The 12,339-nt window shown below is 33.5% G+C and overlaps 1 protein-coding gene across 1 annotated transcript in view; it reads left to right on the top strand.

The window, feature by feature from the left end:
- The window catches only part of MALRD1 (MAM and LDL receptor class A domain containing 1), an 837,423-nt gene that overhangs the window by 362,811 nt on the left and 462,273 nt on the right, over positions 1–12,339 (top strand). The gene's annotated exons all lie outside the window — the stretch shown is intronic.

The raw sequence follows: 12,339 nt of genomic DNA, 5'->3' as shown, positions 1-12,339 counted from the left end.
CATTACAAATGAGCATTAAAGAAGTGAAAAGCATTTTGGGGGGAGTGAAGGAAAGATAATTTAGTCACATCTGAATACTAGTTCCAACATGGGCTTTTATAAATGCAACATGTCATTTTGAAAACAACTAGTATATTTTGGGTTTTTTTCATATACATACTTTGTTAACCATAAACTGTGAATAGCTTTTCTTTTCTTTGGGAGCTTTTGTTAGAAAGTAGGTCAGATATCATCATATTAATAAACCAGGCTTCCTGTGAGGGATCAGCTGTGCTAAGCTTCAGGAATTCATTGCTGCAGGCTCTAGGTGAGTGACTGGGGGTGTAGAATGTTTTATTGTCTTTCCAAAATTACCTCACTGGTCAGGACTTGATGTTTTAAGTAACATGTTAGTATGTTTTCCAAATTCTGAAATAAGGTCCTCAGGGAAGACAAAATTATGCATGAGGGACTTCTCTGGAACGATTTCTGCATTGTAAAATTTTAAAACGTTGATATTATGAATGAGATTTTTCCAAATTGTTCCCCAAAACCCTTTTTATATAAAAACCAATATTTGTTTTACAGAACAATTGTTCTTTAAAACAGTTTAGAAAGAATTATTTGTAGAATCTATTATTACTTCATAGAATAAGGAAATATTAAAGAAATGACTATATCACAAGTTTCTAACAATGTCACTCAATAATAATTGGAACATGGCATTAATTCTTTAAAATTTGAATTTTGAAATAATTATGGATTCATAGATAGTTACAAAGATAGTACAGAGAAATCCTGTATAACCTTTATGCAGTTTACATCTTATATAACTATAGTATCATATCAATGCCAGGAAATTGACATTCGTTTAATATTCATGTATAGTTCTGTGGCAGTTTATTGCATATGTAAATTTTTTCATCATTGCAATAAAGATAGTCCATCTCCACAAAGATCTCCTTGAACTGCTCTGTGAGAGTTACACTTACTCCCACCATCCCTAACCCTGGAAAACCAGTGCTTCATTCTTCATTTCTAGTCTGTCATATCAAAAAGTTACATAAATCAACCATGCATTATGTGACTTTTTGGTACTGTTGTTTTTCATTTAGCTTAATTCTCTTGTGATCTGTTCAACCTATTTTGTATATAAATTATTTTCTCTTTTTGTTACTGACTCTATTCAATGCTCTAGCTATAACATACCATAGTGCTAGTTTCCAGAGAGGCTGTGACATTTTATATTCCCGCGAATAATGTATGAGAGATCCAGTTTCTCCACATCCTTGTGAATATTTGTGTATATCAGGGGTCGGAAACTTTTTTGGCTGAGAGAGCCATGAGTGCCACATATTTTAAAATGTAATTCTGTGAGAGCCATACAACGACCCATGTACATTACACATTATCCAATAAAAATTTGGTGTTGTCCCAGAGGACAGCTGTGATTGGCTCCAGCCACCCACAACCATGAACATGAACGGTAGGAAATGAATGGATTGTAATACATGAGAATTTTTTTTTTTTTAATTCATTTTAGAAAGGAGAGAGAAAGGGAGAGAGAGAGAGGAGAGAGACAAGGGGGGGGGAGCAGGAAGCATCAACTCCCATATGTGCCTTGATCAGGCAAGCCCAGGGTTTCGAACCGGCGACCTCAGCATTTCCAGGTCGATGCTTTATCCACTACGCCACCACAGGTCAGGCGAGAATGTTTTATATTTTTAACATTATTATTTTTTTTATTAAAGATATGTCTGCGAGAGCTATAGGTTCTCTACCTCTGTTATATATGATAACTACTTTATTTGTATTTTTGCTGTTCTTACAGATGTAAAACAAGATCTCATCATGGCCTTAATTTGCATTTACCTAATGATGTTGAACATCTCACATATTCTTTGCCATCTGTATTCTCCTTGGTGAAATGTTTATCTCTTTTGCCTGTTTTCTAATCAGATTTTTTTAACTTTTAAATTTTGAGTTCTTATGTATTACAGATATAAATCCTTTTACAGATAAGTAAGTGGCAAATATTTACTTCTAAGCTTTAGAATGATTTTTATTCTTTTAACAGAACAAAGAGCAAACTTTTTTATGCTAATATTAATTTTTTTTCTTTTAGAGATTATGCTTTTGATTACATGTCTAAGAACACCTCACCAAGACCTATGTCTTAGATTTTCTTCTAATTTTTTTTTAAACTTGTACATCATATTTTACATTTAAATCTATGATCCATTTTGTTAACTTTTGTATAAGGTTTTTATGTGAGCTTTAAGTCAAGATTTTGTTTTGCCTATCCAATTGTACCAACACTATAAACAAGGTTCTCCTTCCGTAATTTAACTGTTTTGTATCTTTGTCAAAAATTAGTTGGTTGTACTTTTGTGAAGCAATTTTTGAGTTCTGTTTTTTATTCTATTGATCTAAGTGTCTATTTCTCATCAATACCACTTATTCTTGGTAACTAAAGGTACATAATATAATAATCTTGAAATCAAATACTGTATTTCCTCCTAATTTATTATTTTTCAAAATTGTTTTAGTTATTCCAGTTCCTTAACTTCCTATATAAGTTTTAGAAAAATTATGCTTATATCTAGAAAAGTGCTATACTTTTGATCATTTCATTAAGCATGTATATCAATTTGGGAGAAATATATTTGATACATTGAGTCTTCAAATCCATGAATACAGTGTTTTTGTCCATTATTTAGATTTTGTTTTATTTCTGTCATTACTGTTTTATAATTTTCAGCCTACAAGTCCTATATGTATTTCATAAGATTTACACCTTCATATTTCATTATTTACCAGATTGCAAATGGTATATATTTAAAATTTTTGTTTCTATGTGTTCATTGACAATATATATAAATACAATTAATTTTATATGTTGATCTTATGTCCTTTGACCTTGCTGACTCATTCATCAGTTGTCAGAATTTTATAATACACTCCTTTGATTTTTCTGTGCAGACCAGACCATCAAGTCATTGAAAAATTGGAACAGTTTTAAGTCTTCCTTCCAATTTATGTAGAATTATCCAATTGGACTATCTAAACCTGGAGATTTTCAGAATTTTTAAAAATTTGAATTAGGTTTCCTTGATAGTTATAAAACAACTCAAATAATTTTGTATTATATGTTTTTGCTTTGCAAGAAATAAGTCCATTTCATCTAATTGTCAAATTTATGCATGTGGAGTTGTGAGTAGTATTATTGTATCATCCTTTTGATATCTACAGGGTCTATGATATTTCCTGTTTCATTTCTGCAATAGATAATTTGTCTCTTGATATTTTCTTTGATATTCATATTTATTAAAAATGTCAATTAATTAAATAAAAAGAAACAATATAGCTCCAATCCCTTTATAAATATAATATAAATAATTTTTCAAAATATGATATAAAGTTCAAATAACTAAATAATGTAATGAAAGAATTATGGAGATGCTGAGAATAAAAGAAATTAATCTAAGCTCTTTAAAACAGGGATTTTAACACTAAGACTTCTATGAAGATTCACTTTCACTCATACATTTTGAATCTCCATTCTAGCATTTATTACATTCCATAAAATGTGAGAGAAATCCAGTAGGACATGTTTATTTATGAATCAGCCCCAATAGCTAGTAAATTTCTACTGAATAAATTGAAAAATGAATCACCAACCAATAAATAAATTCTGTAACTTCCCTGACCTGGCAGACAATGAAGATAGTGATGAAGAATCATTTAATTTCTGCTTGAAAATTTTTATAAAAGGTAATACACTGCCTCACATTAAAAGCCTTTTCAACTGTCAGTCACTTCTTGATTTAAATGTTATATTCTAATATTAAATCAGTGTTTCCATATTTTCCCAGTATGGGTATCTGATGATAATATATTTTACTACTTGTACTTGTACATGATAATAAAACTTCAAGTATTGGAAATAGGCACCATCATTTCTGCACATCTTTTCACAGTCCTCATTCTTATGTTTGTTATCATGATATCAAAGTAAATATTGTTGAATGCTTTAATAGCATCCTTTATGCATGGTTTTAAATTTCTATTGTCTAGTCTTTCACACATTGGATAGTTTTAATTCTCAATTTTTTTTAAACATGGAAATTCAATTTTTAAAAAATACTACAAGTAACCATGATTAGACCATCACAATATGGTCTCTTCCTGTCTACCATAACATGGTCATATAGCCTGAGAATTTTTATACTTTAATTTTTATTCTTTTAGTCTTATGTTGCTCTTGACTAACAAGAATGAATAGGGAGTTTGTTGAATAAATACTAATAGGTAAAAAAGGTCCTAGATGGTATGAGAGGGGCTTGACCATATTATTCTTCAACTCTTAGCTCTTTAATTGTGTAATACTAAGCAAAGTACTATAACTCTGAACTTCAGCTTTCTCATCAATCAAAAAATAAGAATCATCACTATTGTATAGAAATGTGAGACTTAAATAAAAGATATAAAGAGAATGCTCAGGACCTGCCTGACACACACTTATTTAATACACAGAAGCCCTCTTTCCTGTCAGTTTTTCATTTTCTTAAATGTGCCTTATTTATAACATATGCTCAATAAGTGTATATTGAATGAATAAGTGAATAGAGTGGTGAAATCTTAAAATTAGAATTTGATGGTAGGATTTTAAAAAGACTTGGGTGATGCTCTTTCAAAATGATTTATTTTTTTTAAACGAAATAGCCATTTCATGCTGATGAAGTTAATGATCGATAGAAAAATTGTAGCATTTAGAAAAGCAGAAACTAGCTTAATTGATTATACAGCTGTAGACAAAGGTTATCATTTCCTTCCCGATGACACATCTGTCTGGCACTGGCATTAATCATTCCACGAAATGCCAGGAATTGGCTTCTGTACAGAAGACTACTGGCTGTTTTCTCCCCTGGTACCTGTAGGGAATAGTAAAGTTGTTCTCTCTCACCACAGTGATGAGAAATTGAAAGAACTTATACCTGCTTATTGTATCTCTCCAGTGATATGTTAGAATTAAACTTTCTAAGGGAATGTATCCTCCAATCTCTAGTAGGTATCAAAAGAAAAAATACTATTTACATTATTGAGATTCATTTGTATGAGTTTTGAAACCAAATGTTTTTTAGGAGCAAACATCATTCTTCATACAAATATCTTCTCTAGATGCTAGTCTATATCATAATCGAGTCCACATAGGCTACTGAATTTTCCAACACAAGAGCAACTGAATTAATTACGTCATTTTATAATGCTCAACCAAGTCCACAGTTCAGATTCTACACAAGATTCTGAGTTGGGGTTTGGTATTATTTTAATAAGATTTACCTCCCTTCAGTCCTCTGAAATAACACTTAGGAGAATGCTAATATTCTGAATTAAAGGAAGTTATAAGAATTACAGTCTATTCTAGGAAAGAGTAAACTATCAAAATAAGTTTCAAATGTAATTTTATCACAATTAGCAGTTGGACAGAAAACACCATCCTATTCATTTGGTAACAGAGACTATGACAGAAAAAAATTTCTCATCCTGGCCAGTCAGCTCAGTGATAGAGCATTGACCTTACATGTAGAAGTCCTGGATTCTGTTCCTGGTCAGGGCATAGCACACAGGAGAAATGAACATTTGCTACTACTTCCATCTCTGTTCTCTCTCTCTCTCTCTCTCTCTCTCTCTCTCTTTCTCCCTCCCCTTCCCACAGCCATGGCTCAATTAATTCAAATGCATCATCCCTGGTCACTAAGGATGATTCTGTGGAGCCTGGGCCTCAGGCGCTAAAAATAGCTTGGTATTTTATATCTGCCCAGATGGGCAGAGCATTGGCTCCAGACAGGAATAACTGGGTGGATCCTGGTCAGGGTGCATGTAGGAGTTTGTCTCACTATCTCCCCTCCTCTCACTTAAAAATTTTTTTTCTATCCTGGAAAATATAATAAATCAATGTTAATCTGACTGTTAAATTAAACCATTGAAAAAACCATTAGTCCTGATGCTTTCTTAAATTTTTCAATGTTTAGTTCTTTCAAAAGCTCAAAATTATCATTTTAAACCATACTTTATTGTTGGGCAAGTTCTTTACTGGAAAGTATGATTAAGTAAATTCTAATCTTCATAGTCTTACATACTTTAAAATAGTATAGAAACCATGATAAAATCTGTATGTTTTTCTCCACCTTATTGACTACAAAGAGAATAGGGATTACTTTGTATATTCAAACATGTTTATCTAATCTGTGCTAACCAGGAGAATGTATCTATAAAGAAAAACATGGTTTTGATGCCTAGCACACTTTGGAAATTCTTAAGAATACTGTAATACAATAGTGATCATTTTTCATCTAGGAATTGCCATGGTTTCAGCTAGAACGTATTTCTGTCTTCCTTTGGCCTGGGTATTGAATAGCAGTTCCCTGAGAATTTTGGTGGCAAAATTATTTCTACTCTCATTTAGATAAAATTTCCTAAAAATATTTGAACAATTGTTCAAACAAGTGTTCTTTAAGAGAGAGATCTTTATCTAAATATAGATCAGCATGTTGAAACTTGGGTTTTTCTCAAGTATTTTTAGTCTTTGGATGCCATCTCACATAAAATTATGGTTGTAATTTTCAGTTGTAATATTCAAACAAAACTTAATATAGAATTACTGTTATCTAATAATTCTAAATAGTATATTTTATTTCTTATTATCAAATTAATCACACATTGGTTTTATGCTGTATCATGCATATTTGCTTAAAATAAAAACTATAAAATGTAGCCTAAACATAAAATTTTATAAGATATTATACCTCAATTACACAATACTTGGTTTTATAATATCTTACCTTATATTATTAACCTTGTGATTTACTGTGCAGAATTCAAAAAAGATGTTTGTATAATTCCAACTATCAAGTTCTGTATCTGAGAAGCTTGGAAGTCACAACTCTGTCCTAACAGTAAAATGCTGAACAGAGTGAAAAACCAATAGCTTTCCTGGGAGCCATAAGATTATGGGTGATGGGGGAAGTTGAAAAGGGTATAGGAGAGATAAATGGTAATGGACAAATACTTGTCTTGGTGGAGTGGGGGGTGAATACACTATACAATGTACAGAGATATGTTGCAGAATTGGGCACCTTAAACCTGTATAATTTTATTAACCAGTATCATCCCAATAAATTCAATTAAGAAATAGAAAAACACTGTAACCAAAATGAAGAATGCCTTTTATGGCCTTATTCATAGCCTGACACAACTAAGAAAAATATCTGAACTAGAGGATTTCACAACAGAAATCACCAAAACTGGAAAACAAAAAGACTGAGAAGAACACAACAAACTACATCGCACTATCCAAGGACTTTAGGACAAACTATAACATATGGGTAATGGGAATTTCAGAAGAAGAAAGAGAAAAGGAACAGAAGAACTATGTGAAACAACAACTGAGAATGTTCTCAAATTAATGTCAAGCACAAAACCACAGATTCAGAAAGCTCAGAGATTATAAAGCAGAATAAATACCCTTTCCTCCCCCTGCCAAAAAAATTACACCTTCCTAAGCACATTATACTCAAAGTAAAGAAAAATCAAAGTTTCAGTAAAATTATGTAAAAATGTCATTGGAAAGAAGTACCTTACCTATAGAGGAACATAGGTAGAATGACATCTGGCTTCTTCTCAGACATCATGTAGTCAAGAAGAGAGTGGAATGTATTTAAAATGTGAGGGTGGGGAAAAGCTACTAAATGAAAATTCATACACTGAAAAATTTTCAGTCAAAAGTGAAGGAGAGAGTAGTGACATCAGAGAAATGGCACCATGAGGTGTGCTCCCAATTTCTCCCCCTGAAATTTCAACAAATGCAACAACTAAAGCCAGAGAAAAAAATCTCAGGAGCATCTGAAAGATACCCACACCAGACAAAGGTATGATTAGGTGAAAAGGTAGCTGAATATATAATCCACTCTGAAGGAAATAAGATGGAGAACGGAGTATTCTGTTTTCCTCACTGATCTGAGGAAGGGCTACATTTGTCTGGAACCAAGAGAAATGAAAGATCTGGGGTAGAGGAAGAAGTTGGGGTAGGGTGAATGATCAAGCATAGGAGAGAGCATGTCGGCTTGGCCTTAGATCGCAGATGCAGGGCTGGGACAAGCAGCATGCTCCAACAGAGGTTGTGAGTTGTGTTGCCCATGGAGGCCAGTGCTGGAGCGGCTTTCTGTGCTCCTGGTCCACAATTGTGGGTGGTGTGCGAGTGGCCCCACCTGGTGCCCTGGCAAGGGTGCACGTGCTTCTGGGCAGAAGGGCTAGGCCCAAGATTGTCAGCAGTGGACTTCTGCATGGGCCATAGCTAGCATTTCTGTGTGGTCTCGGTTCCCCGACCAACAGCACGAAGTACACAAGGGCCAGGAGCCCTAGGCCTAACCTGTCCAGGCCGCGCACTCTGTAAGTGGATACAGATCTCAATCGCATTCCTGCATTCCCAGCACTGACTGAGATCACAGGCATTGTGCACTAAGTGGGCAGGAGAAGACCTCCATGTGCACTGCGGAAGTCATGGGGGCTAGGTGTGCACGCGGCTTGCTGCAGGCTACCAAATGGTGCACAAGGGAGAAAAGCCTGTGGAGATTAGACCCGTGGAGAGCTGAGGTATACAAGACATGCCTGGGGGCCCTTAGAAAGCAACCTGATCTGCAATTGGCTCCCAGCCCCCCAGCATGCTGAGACCAGCTAGACCAGTCTGCTGGCCCTTAGAAAGGCACCAGACTGCAATCAGCTCCCAGCCCTGCTTGCTTTTGCTGGTGGCTCTGGTTGGCACAGCCTTACACAGAACTGTGCTTTGAGCAGTGCTGGAAGAAGGACCCGGCTGCTCTTAGAGCCTCTTACTCTGCAAGTAGTGCCTGAGGCAACCTCACAGCTAAGTCCCCAGGCTGCTAGCTTAGGAGGGAGAAATGTAAGGAGACGTACTTTGAAAACTAACTGAGTCTCCCATTGTGAAAGCCTGCAAACCCTAATAAGACCTGTGACTACGGAACTGAGGTCCAGCCGAAGTCATTGCCATACTGACACAACACCAAATCACTGCTAAACAGCCTAACAGGGGCAAATGGTAGTACAGCACCACCTGCCAGAAAAAAAGCTAACTTTTAAAACCAGAAAAAAAATAATTTTTTATAACTTCTTTTTCTTTATTTATTTTTCTTTTTTCCACATTGTTCATTTTATCTTCTTTCCTTTACCATTCAAACTTCATTATTCATAGTTGTTACATTTTTCATTCTTGTTTTTTAACTTTTTTTTCTTCTTTTCTCTTTTATTTCTTTTTCTTTTTCTCTCATTTGATCATCATTTATCAAAAAATTATTCTATTTTGGATTCATATTTTTCTTTGTGGCAATTTGCATGTTTTTTACTTCATTTTCTTTATCTCTTTGTCATTATCCCTCAGTTCTGGCTTCCCATAATCTGTAGTTCTTTATCGACTTCTCATAATAGATTTTTTATTTTTTCACTGTATTCTTTCAATTTTTATTTTATAATATTTTAAATTATCTCTTATTAGTGTTACTAAAAATAGCATTCTCAAATATCATTAAAAAAAGAAATAAGATATAATGGATACAAAAGATAGAGCAGTAGCTCAGATAGATGATGAAAAATCTCTAGAAAAAAATTTCAATTGCTTGGAAACCTTGGAGTTAAATGATAGAGAATTAAAAATTGAAGTGCTAAAAATACTCAGAGAAGTACAAGAAAGCATGGAAAGGCAATTTAGAGAGCTCAAAAAACAATTCAATGAACAAAATGAGTACATTACCAAGGAAATTGAAAATATAAAAAGAAGTCAAAGAGAGATTATAAACTCAATACATAAACTGAAAAACTAGGTAAAAAGCTTAGCTAATAGAACAGGCCAGATAGAGGAGAGAGTTAGTGATGTAGAACACAGGAAACTAGAGACACTTCAGAGAGAAGAGAGAGACTTATTAAATTTTTAAAAAATTAGAAAACCGTACAGGAATTGTCTGACTCCATCAGAAAGAGCAACATAAGAATAATGGTATATCAGAAGGAAAAGAGAGAGAAAATGGAATAGAGAACATAGTCAAACAAGCCTGTGAAAAGAATTAGAGCCTTGAATCCAAGAAGCAAACAGAACACTGAGTTACCTTAACTCAAACAGACCTAATCCAACGCACATTGTAATGAATTTATCACAAACCAATGACAAAAAATTCTCAAGGCAGCCAGGGAAAAGAAGAATACAACATATAAAAGAAGGCCCATTAGGCTATCATCAGATTTCTCAGCAGAAACTCTACAAGCCCGAAAAGAGTGGACCCCAATATTTAAAGTTTTGAAAGAGAGGTACTTCCAGCCAAGAATACTATATCCATCAATGCTATCCTTCAAATAAAAACATTCATAAATACAAAAAAGATAAGGGAATTTATCACCAGAAAACACCCACTTCAGGAAATACTAAAAGGGATTATCCAAACCGATACAAAGAATAAAACAAAACAAAATTACAAATAAAAGCCCAACAAGTTCACAATAAAAACAAGAATAATCTGTGACAACAAAAACAAAATAGCAAAGTGGCAAAGATTAATAGTAGCAAAGGAGGATGGAGTGCAGAAGCACTCATGAAATAATGTACTACAATGAATATGATATATATACTTTTTATTACCTAATGGTATCCACCCCTGAAAAAACCACTACAGAAACACATGGTTTAAAGAAAAAGAAACAGCAGAAAGAAGTATGAAATACAACCAAACAAAATCAAATTACAGAAAAACAAAAGAGAAGAACCAAACAAGATACAGAGCTATTTATTTTATATATAAAATGGCAATAGGAAACCCTCAAGTGTCAATAATTACATTAAATGTAAATGGATTGGACTCACCAATAAAAAGACACCGGTAGCAGAGTGGATCAAAAAAGACAATCCAACTGTATGCTGCCTTCAAGAAAGAGATTTAAGCTATAAGGATAAAAAAAAATTCAAAGTGAAAGGTGGGAAAAAAATTCTCCAAGAAAATAATATCCAAAGAAAAGCAGGTGTAGCCATACTCATATCTAATAATGCTGACTAAAGACAGAAAAGGTAATCAGAGACAAACATGGTCATTTCATAATGATAAAAGAGACATTGAATCAAGAAGACATAACACTTCTTAAAATAGATGCACCAAAACAGGTAGCACCAAAGTATATAAGACATCTACTAACTGATCTAAAAATAAAAAATTAAAAAAAAAGTCATAAGTGAAGACTTCAATACACCTCTGATGGCTCTAGATTGTTCATCCAAACAGAAAATCAATAAACAAATATGGGCCTTAAACAAAACACTAGAACAATTGGGTATGATAGACATCTACAGGACATTTCATCCCAAGGCACCAGAGTATACATTTTTCTCCAGGGTTCATGGAACATTCTCAAGAATTGACCATATGTTGGGCCACAAAAATAACATTAACAAATTTAGAAAGATAGAGATTATACCAAGCATATTCTCTGATCATAAAGCTTTGAAACTAAAATTCAACTGCAAAAAAAAGAAGTAAACAAACCCATGAAAATGTGGAAATTAAATAACATCTAAAAAATGAATGGGTCAAATATAAATAAAAGCAGAGATCAAAAGATACATACAGAGAAATGAAAATGACAACACAACACATCAGATTCTCTGAGATGCAGCAAAAACAGTAATAAGGGGAAGTTCTTATCACTGCAGGCTTATATGAACAAACAAAAGAGAGCCCAAGTAAACAACTAAACATCACATCCTAAGGAACTAGAAAAAGAAGAACAAAGGCAAACCAAAAACAGCAGAAGAAAGGAAATAATAAAAATCAGAGCAGAAATAAATGAAATAGAGAACAGAAAAACGATAGGAAAAACCAATAAATCAAGGAGCTGGTTCTTTGAAAATATCAAAAAAATTGAAAAACCCTTGGCAAGACTCACTAAGGAAAAAAGAGAAAGGACTCATATAAACAAAATCCAAAATGAAAGAGAAGAAATTACCACAGATATCATAGATATACAAAGAATTATCATAGAATATTATGAAAAACTATATGCTACCAAATTTAACAATCTAAAAAAAAATGGAAAAATTCCTAGAACAATAAAATCTTTCTAGACTGAGTCATGAAGAAGTAGATAGCCTAAACAGACCCATAAGCAGGGAGGAAATAGAAAAAACTATCAAAACCTCCCAAAAAATAAAAGTCCAGGGCCAGACGGCTATACTAGTGAATTTTATCAAACATTCAAAGAAGATTTGGTTCCTATTCTACTCAAAGTCTTCCAAAAAATTGAAGAGGA

The sequence above is a fragment of the Saccopteryx leptura genome, chromosome 5 (genome assembly GCF_036850995.1).
Source record: "Saccopteryx leptura isolate mSacLep1 chromosome 5, mSacLep1_pri_phased_curated, whole genome shotgun sequence".
Lineage (NCBI taxonomy): Eukaryota > Metazoa > Chordata > Mammalia > Chiroptera > Emballonuridae > Saccopteryx > Saccopteryx leptura.
Note: the sequence above shows the minus strand (reverse complement) of the source record. Positions and strands in the feature narration are given on the sequence as shown.